This window comes from Haemaphysalis longicornis, unplaced genomic scaffold (assembly GCF_048455015.1).
Source record: "Haemaphysalis longicornis isolate Haplotype H1 unplaced genomic scaffold, Haemaphysalis longicornis Haplotype H1 scaffold_5, whole genome shotgun sequence".
NCBI classification, from domain to species: domain Eukaryota; kingdom Metazoa; phylum Arthropoda; class Arachnida; order Ixodida; family Ixodidae; genus Haemaphysalis; species Haemaphysalis longicornis.
This window is the reverse complement of record NW_027526385.1, coordinates 107189122-107200533: the sequence shown is the minus strand read 5'-3', so window position 1 is coordinate 107200533 and position 11412 is coordinate 107189122.

The following is an 11412-nucleotide window of genomic DNA, read 5'->3' as shown; positions in this document are numbered from 1 at the left end:
CCATCAGAAAAGCGGCCGCCGCGGCCGGGAATCGAACCCACGACCTCGTGCTCAGCAGCACAATGCCTTAGCCACTGAGCCACCGCGGCGGGTATTTCTCCCTGCCTCCATCGCTGCCATCACAGATGCCACTAATTTCAAGAATGTTGTCAACACGTTTGTTTTTACGAATCACCACTCGTCTGGGTAATGCATCGGGACCTGGATAGTATTGTTACGTGGCACAGGACATGAACCATGAAATGCGGATGATGTATTTTATACTATTTACATGGCTGCTATCGCCGAGCTCGCACCGGCTCAGCGGCAGCCACTTTCTTGTCGTCGTATATGGTGGGACATCGGGGATTGGCCACATCACCCCCGGACAAAGATGACCGTCCCGGTCGAACTCGGTCACCGTGAATAGATAGGTGCGATGAGGATGAGATGCGATTTGGAAAAACACTGAAGTCCTTTCCACGGCGAATGACGATGGCTGTCTCCGATGTCGACTGGTCCCCGAACATCGACGCCCACAAGGCCACGACGAACCGATGAGGGTGCTGAGAACCATGCCAGACGAAAAGGCTAGGGACACGGCATGGGCGACCTGCCTTCGCTGGTCATATCTCGTCGCGTCTTGGTTCTTGATCGGCTTCTCAACGTGGCACAGGACATCAACCGTGGAATGCGGATGATGTATTTTACACTATTTACATGGCGGCTATCACCGGGCTTGCACCGGGTGCGCGTCAGCCACTTCCTCGTCGTCGTCTATAGTGGGACATCGGGGATTGTCCCCTTGTTCGTAACAGTATGATAACTTATAAGGACGTTAAACAAAAATCGCGGCACCTGTGAACAGCATAACGTCAATGACTGCTAAATATTAACCTCAATACGTTTCTTTTGTACTAAGTGCACTCTAGAAGTAAAGTATACAAAAGAGGCGGAAATATTTCTGTAAATTCCTCTTTTGACAATCTTTGAAATCCTCAACCTTATCATATCTATACGCTGGCAAGAACGGTTTAATGTTCTTATGGGGAATTAAGTATACTGGATTGAGGATAAGCCCCAAAATCAACTATAAGAAACGCAAAAACCCGAGAAATTCCGCCAAACAAACTGACGAGCACGAAAGAGGGTGTTTCTCTCTGGCGGATAAGGACGCGGCGTCTTGGTAAGGAGCATGGTCAAAATATATTGAGAGGACAAATTAGAAAATGCTCATTAGGAAATCAATATAAATAAGTGCAGTTCTATGAATTACGTCTTAACCAATAATGTTCGCGCTCACGTGCGGGGACGATGGCTTGAGTACTCTGGCACGGGGCAATGGTCACTGGTGCTGTCGTGTCCCACAGATGTCGTGCGATGAAGTGGTACTGTTGCCCGTGCCCTCGCTGGTCACGGAAGAAAGCCGTGGTGAGGACGCGTTAAAGACGGCGTGGAAAATCTCAAGGTGAGGACGATGTTGCGGCTCGGCTATTAGGTCTCCTGGGCGTTTGCCTCCAGCACAGAACTCGCCCGGAACCGCGCATATCCTGCCTCCAGCGTACAGCCTCTGTTCCGCTTCCCCGGTTTATTACGAAAGAAAAGTATACCTTTATAACAACTTAGTTAATTTAAAATGATTTACCGTCACACACAATATCGTGTGGAGTGGTGGGATTTGGCTGACAGTTGCAGTACACAATTACATCCCAACACAGTCGAACCGCAGCCTCAGCATATAGAAATGAGGATATAATACGGTTATTATAAATGAAATGAAATGCTTTCTGTGCGCAACTGTTTCTTCTACACATGAGGCTGGATAACTGGGCCTCGAGGAAAAACGTTGCATATTAGCCTTGGCGGGAACAGTTACTGTAGGCCCGCTATACCTTTATAAACATTTATTTTTTGTAAACTGATACCGTCGAGCAAATAGCAACTATTTCTGCCTGAAATAATGTGTATTCCGGACTCTCCAAGACATTCACTCGAACATACCTCTGAATTGAAGCATTTTCATATACAAAAATTGTGAAACTTTCGGTTTGCTATTAATATCAAGTTAGTCCTGCCGAGGCGTTAAAACATGCTGATTTTCGGTTGTGGCTTTACTGTATAGACATTGTATAGATCGTATTGTATATATTGTATAGAGTGTATTGTAGAGAGAGAGAGAGAGAGAGAGCGAGATGAAACTTTATTCAGTAGCCCTATAGTTTCTCAGAGGTTCTGGCACCGAGTGCAGCTTGGACCCGACGCCGGCGTCTATGGAAGGCCCGTTCATGGAGGTGAATGTGTGTCGTGTCTCGCGGAACCACCGGAGAACCCTCACGGATCACTAGAGCCACGCGAGCCGTCTGGGTGTCGCTGTTGTGGCAGAGCAGAATGGCCTCCAAGTCTGATTTGTCGTGAATAAAATTGTTGGTCTGCATTTTGCCGACCAACATGTGTTCTATGTCGGCCAAGGTGGTGCAGGAAGGACAGAGCGGGCTGTATAAGGTAGGCTCTATGCTGTTGCACAGAGCTTGGGAATCGGGAGTTTAACGGGGAATCTGGATTTAACGTGATATGGCCGCTTGGTACAAAGTGCTTGAAGCGTGCGGATGTGGATAAATCAGGTAAGAGCTTTATCAAGACAAGGTTGACACGGGGGCCGGCGTGGAAAATGGGTAGAGGGGAAGGAGGTGAGTTACATTCGACGGTCCTGTGGAGCGAGCAAAAACCAACAGAGGGAGCAGCCTCCGCCGTGCATCGACGACCTGTACCCGGTTCGCGCAGTCGGAAAGACGCCGAACGTCTGGCGGAAGGTACTGGAGCCGTCGCATTTGTAAGGCCAGGCAGTCACACAACATGTGATGCACCGCGGGTTTGCCAATTAAAAGCAGAAGGTGCAGCTTACAGCTACTGCAGGCGGTGGGTGATGGCGCTTCGGCACGTAGGCCAGAGAATTTCCGTGCACATCGCTGGTGCGCGCGGCTTCTCTCCGTACCTTGTGCAGGGGCACTTGCGTGCCAAATGGCAGTCCTGCCGGTAATAAGGCAAGTTCTTGCGGTGTCAGAACCCACAGTACTCTCTTGGATGCTGCCTTGGCTTTGGCTTTGGCCACTTCTGGATTGTTATTACAAGTTGCTAATAGACGAGGTAGCCGAGACTGCAGAGGAGTTCTACAGGCTCACTCGCGTACGCATAGAAAGTCTCATTACAAATCCCGCCTTCGTGGCATTGGACCTAGTTAACCCGCACATGCACATTTTTAGCACCCTTCAATCGAGGGCAGATGGTCTTCGTTCGGGCACACGTAGTTCCCACATCTGGTGTCTGACCGAGTCGAGCCAAGGCCTCGCTGCTTTCCGCTAACATTGTAAACCTGAGTGTGTTGTCACGCTGCAGATGGAATAGATGTATGCAACACTGAAGAGGATGGCTTCAAAACGTGTGCGACGCGTGCTAGGCGCAGCTTCAAACTGAACCGTGCGGTACTTTCTCTCAATGCTGTCAATATACACCAATGTGGCACGTGGTGTTCTTTTATAAAGCACTGCAGTGGTGAATACTGCCCCTTATTGAAGATCGCCACATGCGGCTGCAGCTACTCCCGCTGGTGATATTCTGCTGGGGATATACTGGGCCTCTTGAGAGTGGCAGCGGCTTCCAGCCCCAGACTGAGACGTCGCCCCATGTGGCAACGACAGACGGTAGTTGAGGAGGAAGCCGGTCGAGGTGACCGACAGCGAAATTCTGAGCAATTTGTCCCACGCGGGTGGCTGCGGGTCTCCTGTCGTGTGCCTGAGTTCTTTCCTTCATGATAGCGTCAAGTGAGGGCAAGTGGGCGTAACGATCACGTTCATCCAGGCGTGTGTGCCTAAGTAAGCCAGTAATTACTCGGAGGTTTTCACGGTGCAGAAATTCTCACTGTAGGAGTTAGGCCTTCGACAGGATGAAGCACACTGCTGCATAACAGGCCCTATACGTCAGCACAGCCTGTGCGAGATTCTGTAATTCCTCCTTCGTGGCACCTTGGAAGCGGTGCCGATTTTCCTAATGATGTGAAGCTGCTGCTTCCAAACAGTTTTCAGTTGTCGGAGCCCCTCGATCACCCCTCCTTCTTCGTGGAGCGGCACGCCAAGTATGCCTACCCATCTGTCGGCAGCCCGCTCGATTGGTTGCCTGTTAAACCTTAAATGCTTTGTGCTTGCAGGGGATCTAGGCCTCCGATGACGAGGAATTTTGTTTTATTACGGGATTTCCTCATTCCAGTGGCTGGAAGACATGTCTCGATAACAGGCGGACGACCTTGCACTGTGTAATCCACGTCATGCGCGTCGAGTGCCGTAGGTCAGTGGTCCACCCATATGGTAGTATCATCCACATACAAGGTGTTCTGCAATTGCGGGATGTCCCGAAGTTCTTTGACGACTATTTTTCTTGTTGCCAAATTTATTAGGCTAGGTGAAGAGATTGCCCCTTGTGGAACGTCAGTGTTGTTTGTAAACACGCCGGGATTCTATGCACCTGCTGTTATTTCAAACGTCCGGCCATTTAAAAGCACTTCAAAGAGTGGATCATCTACGTACCGGCACAGCAGTATTATGTAGCAGCTATAACAGCGCTATGCCGAATGATACCAAGAGCCTTCGTAAGGTCCACCGCCACAAGCACGGCGGTGATCTTGCTTCTGCGCGGCCTCGTGCCACCGGTCAATCCACACAGGAGCATTGTTGTGTAATGCGTACAAATCCATGTTCGAAATCCAGTTTGCACAAAGTCATAGTAAGGATTTCAGCCACCGTGCTCAAAGAGGTAAGTTAACCTTATCCTAACCATGCGTTCGAGGAGGTTGCAAAGCGTGTAATTTGAGATAGGCCGCATGTTAGGGATATAGTTACAAGGACGGCACAAGCAATAATGTATTGGCAGGTATATACAGTAAAGCAGCCCAAGTAGGAAGATTTATCAGTCAGCCAAGGTCGCCACGGTATGCGCGAGAGACAATCCTCGTCTTCCTCCTTGTTTCCAGTCAGTGCTGGGCGCATAGGCGTCATGGCCCCAGCACTGAGCTCCATGATCTTTCGTGCGGAGAGCATGTAGTTGCGCTGAATCTTCGTCAGAACGGTGATACTTTTTACAGCCACTTTCCCTACCGATTGGCAGTACCAGAGAAATCTCGTATGTCACATCTCTAACCTGGCCCAAACATGGGAAGAACCGTTGTAACACCAACGAAGTGTTTTAGACAGGCGCAATCGACGTCTGGGGGGCCATATCAAAACGAGTGTTCCAGGGGAATAGCTAACGCACGTATAGCAGCGATCGTAACGAATGTTTTGCGACGTTTCAGATGATGAGAGCTTTTCACGAGCCCCTTGTCGTGCGAAATGCGCCCATGTGATTGCTTCTTTAGCGTATTCAGTTGCAGCTGGGCAGGAAGGAAGCAATGTGTCAATCGGTAATGTCGGTTCACTTACGTAAAGAAGAGAAAAAGGGGAGAATCCAGTCGTGTCATGTCGAGAAGATGTGTGGGCAAATGAAAGGTAAGGTAACGCATTGTCCCAATCTCGGTGCTCAGCTGACACGTACATCGAGAGCATATCCGTGAGTGTTGTCTGAAGGCATTTTGTAAGACCATTTCTTTGATGGCGGTAGCCATTCGAAATCTTGTGGGTGATACAGCAAGAGCGAAAAATGTCGCTGGCAACTCTGGAAAGAAAGTACCAACCTCAGTCGGTAAGAAGTTGTCGAGAAGTGCCAAGCTGGAAAATGACGTCCCATAGGAGAAAATCTGCAACATCAGTCACACAGTTTGTCGGAAGGGCACAAGTAATGGCAAAACTCGCGGTGTAATCCGTGGCAACAATAACCCACTTGTTACCAGAATTAGATTCAGAAAGGGACTCAGAAAGTCCACAACAACCTGACCCGACGGTTCAGTTGGGAGGTCCATCGATTGTACCGGCCGGGCTGGTAGCACATGTCGGGTCTTCTGCCGTTGATGAGAGTCACATGCGTGGACGTAGCGCCGCACTGACTTGTACTGGCTGTTATGTAATAAAGGTAAATACGTCGCTTCACCCCATCCCATCGTTCATCACATCTTTGTCCTGCCACCACGTAACATTTTGGTGTACCGTGCGAAGTCCTCCCCACCCTGGCCTCCACATCGAATCGTCTCGACCTGTGCGGAATGGTCGAGGGACGGGGGCCATGTCGGGTAGCCCCAGCCCACTGCTACAAGCATTAGACCACGTCCACTGCCCAATGACACGAGCCCGTGAGCAGCCTAACGAGACCAGTCCTTACACGCCGATACCAGAAGAACAGAAGATGCCGCATACCCAGGCCTCTCTTCCGACATGGTTCGAGCGCCTGCAATGGTCCGCTTCTGCCTTCAAAACATCGCTGTTGTGGAGCATATATCATCAAGTACACATATTTTGTGCAAGCTTTCCCTGCAGATCTTGGCGGCCAAGCTCTGCAGGGAAAGCTGGCACAAAATGTGTGAAGGAATACAAGGGCAGCTCTCGGTGGGCAAGACGTGGAAATTACTAAGACATCTTATCGACCCGACGCAGAGTAAATCGGCCACCAACCAGAATTTAATAAAGATCATCAATAATTATGACTGGGACAGAAGCAAGCTACTCAAAGATCTAGAGGACAAAAATCTACAAACAGAAAAGGGAACACACCCACCCATGAAGGAATACACGGAAATTTCTAATGAAGATCTGGATCGACTCTTTACCATCTCTGAATTGTGGGCAGCCATAGATGAAAGCAACAAGAAAAGTGCTAGGAGAAGGCACCATTACGTATAAACTGCTATCAAATATGTGTGGCCGAACAGCAACGGAGCTACTGCAACATGTTAACAGGGCGTGGAAAACAGGAACATTACCGAAAGAATGGAAATCGGAATACATAAAATTCATTCCTAAGCCTGGCAAATCACCATCCATCCAGAACCTAAGGCCTATATCCCTAACATCGTGTGTAGGAAAGGTAATGGAGAGGATGGTCTTGCAGCGTCTTCAGAAACACCTGGAGGCCACGGAACAGATGCCGGCCACCATGTTTCGCTTTAGGAAACATCTAGGGACGCAAGACGTCTCGATCCAGTTGAATGAGCTGGTGGTTAAATAGGCGACAAGAGCAAGACCGAGGGCCATCCTCGCACTCGACTTGAAGGGGGCTTTCGATAATGTAACACATGCCAGTATCCTACGTAACCTAAACAAGACAAAGTGCGGAGAAAGAACCTTTAACTACATTAAGACCTTCCTGGAGGATAGAACCGCGGTCATCACCATCGGGAGAGCAAAATCGGACCCAATAACATTAGGAGAGCGGGGCACACCTCAAGAATCCGTCATCTCGCCCCTGCTATTCAATCTAGCTCTTCTGCCCCTTCCGAAGCGCCTGGGACAGATCGACGGCCTAGATCACGCTTTCTACGCCGATGATAATACGGTCTGGACGAACAGAGCAGGATCTGAGGGATGGATGGAGGAAACTCTGCAGACAGCAGCGACGATGGTGCACGAATACGCCAAGTCGTGTGGCCTGAGCTGTGCCCCCCAAAAGTCCGAGCTCTTAGTAGTCCAGCCTGGCGCCAACAAAAAGATCAGAAGCCAGATCACGGTGCAAGTGGATGGAATCGTGATCAAGCCAGTACAACAATGCGGAATACTGGGCCTACTGCTCAGGAGCCACGGTAGAGCAGACGCGGCCGTATCCAAGATCTTAACTTCATCTGAACAAGTCCTCGGCATGCTGCGACGAGTCGCCAGGAGAAACAGAGGAATCAAGGAGGATGACGCGGTACCCTTGGTCTTTCATAATATCTAGGATCACATACTCTGCACCATACCTCCAAATGGCCAAAACTCAGAAAGAGAAAATCGGCACCACTATTACGAAAGCCACTAAACAAGCTCTGCGGCTTCCCATATACACATCGACCAAGAGACTGTACAATGTGGGAATGCACAACACTTTGGACGAGCTCGTGGAGGCGCACCTCTCAGGCCAAAGAATGCGTCTGAGCGACACCGAGCACGGCAGGAGAATCCTTCAAAAGATCGGATGGAAAATAGAGCCCAGACCGACAAACATGCCCATAACCGACGAATGGCGGGACAAAATCATGACGAGACTCCTTCCACGCGACATGACACCGGGAGAAGATGAAGAAAGACGGAAAGAAAGAGCAAGAGCCCTAGAAACTAGACTGGAAGACAGCCCCCACGTCCTTTACACAGACGCATCAACAGTACACGGAAGTGACAAGGTGGCAACAGCTGTAAGAACCAAACACAATCTAGTGTCAATGCAGCATCAATCAGGGCCAAAGAAATCGATATAGCGGAAGAAGCGGCTATTGCCATGGCGTTACTCCACACAGGAGTGAGGACAGTGGTCAGCGATAGCAAGAAAGCGTACAGTAACTATATAAGGGGAGTGATCTCCTCCTTAGCAGCTAGAATCTTAAGAAGCAGGAAGCCACCAGGGAACGCGGTCGAGCTCATATGGGTACCCTCACACTCCTCGTTAGTCGGCAACGCAGTCGCTGACTACCACGCCCGAGTGATGGCACGCCGGGCACACGAGAGAGAAGACCCAGACGCGCCGACACCCGCAACCGGTCACAAAGAGATAATTTCCATGTACCGGGAGAATAGACAGACACTTCCGGAGCCGCACCGGTCGCAAACTAGGGAAGATCAATCAATTCTAAGACGAATCCAAGGAGGCTCACTAGCACACCTAACCCTAATGCACCGTATGTACCCAGAGCAGTACAAGTTCACATGCCCTTTCTACCAGCAAGCAAAAGGAACGCAGTGTCATTTATTTGCTGAATGCATTTCGATAAAATCACCACTACCCGTTATACCAACCCCATCTGCCCCAACCTCAAAAGAGCGATGGGAGATCCTCAGGTCCAGCCCCTCCATGAACAACCACAAGGCCATAGTGGCCCGTGGACGGGAGGTGTTGGCCTGGTTTGGACCCTGAGAAGAAGGGACCACCCCCATTGGCGGCCGCCTCGAGGCAGCTACTCTTGTCAAATAAATTTATAGCTACCTACCTACCTACCATCAAGTCCATCATCGTCATCTGTGGCGAATGACACATAATCACTGTACCTTGTCATCGCAGAGCTCAACCGCATCGCAAGGCTCACGTTGCCTTGGCCTCCACCGCGTAGGTCGCCCTCTAATCGAGGGGGGATGTTACGGGAGTGAGTGAGAACCAACCTTGAACCAACGCTGCCATGGACCCCATCTAAATAATGCAAATAGATCACTTCATGTCACCTTTGTCCTTGGGTGTGGATAAATGTTTCTAGGTTCCTTGAAGTGAGTTAAGATATCTTGAAAACTTAGGAGAGGTACTTTGAGCGGTAGAGCAGCAGTATAAAGGAAGGTAGGAAGCAAACTATATTAAGAAAAGATGGTTCGAAACCACCAGGGAAGGGTGGAAAAGGAAGGACGCTAATACTGTCGAGCCATTGAGGTCGCACAGACGAACTTCTAGATTGCTGTCAATGTATTCTTCCCGCGCCAAGAGGGCCAAATCCACTCTATGTATGAATGCACCCACGCTGGGTGGATTCGGGTTCTTCAGTCCAACACTCCAATCGTACGGCCGACTGTCTTCGCCCTTTCCTCTAGCAAAAGCTGCTTTTTAGGGTAGGAGCTTGCGAACTTCAGTCCAAGACTCAGCTGGTACGTCCGGCTGTCTTCGCCCTTTCCGCTAGCAAAGGGTGCGTTTCAGGGCAAAACCTGTCCCACGCACTCTCCCGCTGCTCGAGTGAGGGGTTGGCTATGGGGGCAAATCTTGTATTAGTTGGCAATCCCAGACCATATGGTAGAGTGTGTGCCTGGGGCTGGGAATCAGTACATAGAGGATCATAAGGAGTATGATGGTAGGCGCGTAGTCTTGTTATGAGTCTTAGTCTGCGTATTATTCTGCAGCTTTAGTGTGCAGTTGCATCAGGATGACTTCCGTTTTTTCGGTGGCTTGATCGGTGACCGGTGGATACTGTTGTCTTGCTAGACGGTAATGTTGGGGGATGTCAGCGTATGCCAGAAGCGGTTGCCAGGCTCGCTACGACTCTTTCTGCTGTGCCCGTTGGGTGAGTTGTCAGCTCAGGACGTGTGCCGTCTGGTTGCCTGAAGAGCAGAGTGGGCCAGGGTCAAAACGATTCTTACCTGCTTCTGTGGGGGTTGTTGAATGAGAGGAAGAAGCGGTTGTGCTGATCTCCAACCTGCTTGGTATGGTCGTCAGGCCGCTTCACTGTACATAATAATTACTTTGGCCTTTGTATGGGGGAGTTCAAGGGCTATAGCCATCTATTCAGCCTGGCAGGCCTCTCGACGTGCGATTTACAGGTCCTGGAGACTAGGAAGGTCTTTTGTATTGTGCTGGAGAGCCCCAGGGGTTGGTTTGTAGCATAACGGAGTCATTGGGCAGCGTGACATGAAAGGAGCACAGCAGGTGCTCCAGCATCCCAATTTCAGAACAATCCATTATGACGCCGTATTATGACGCCAGCATTATGACGCCGTAAGAGAGACTGAAGTCTCTCCTTTTGCCGCGGCTGTCCCTGGCCATGAAGATCTGAAGGAACCCAGCAGTCTTCCTACAGTAAAACAGCAACCTCATATCGTAGGGCATCCGCTGCTGGCTTCCGGTTCAAGCGCACACCAGGGACTGTTGTGATGATGCCAAGTACCTCCACTCTACCTGCTAGAGGTGGCTTCACGCGTGGTGGCTTCCGCATCTCTCCGTTTCTATCACACATGCACACCGATAATAGGAATAAATGGGCGCTATAAGCCAACACCATATATTTATGTCTACTTAAGGTAAACTATCGGTTTACAACTCTCTGTATACTGCCCACCCAAGTATACGCTCCAATTGCTTGGGGGACTACCACAATAGGAAACAAAAATGAAAGCAAGCTTGCACATTGGTGCGAGCCTGGTGTCACAGCAGGACTCTGTTCGTCTTACTAAGAATAATTCGACGACCGCCACATAGGTCACTGAGAACCATTTACCTTTTGTTTATATACCGCGCTCCTCAACTGAAGACCAAATCAAACCAAATCAAAGCCAGCTCCTCACGGGAACAGGCCCACGCACAAGCCTGGGTACGTATCTTCGAACGGGCGCTGCGTGTTAGCTTTTATTAAACGGAAGTTTAGTGTACTTAGTGATACCATTGTACGTCAATACGTCCAGCAGGAAAGCGAACTTTCTCTGATGATCATGAGAAATGACCGTGGGTGAAGTGAAAAAAAACGCTTCCAGTGGCCGGCATCGAACCGGGGTATCTCGCGTTATGAGGCCGGCTTCTATCAGATTGCTTTATTTCGACAATGCCGAAGCAGTTGTAAAAACTAAGATGACAACTAAAGAC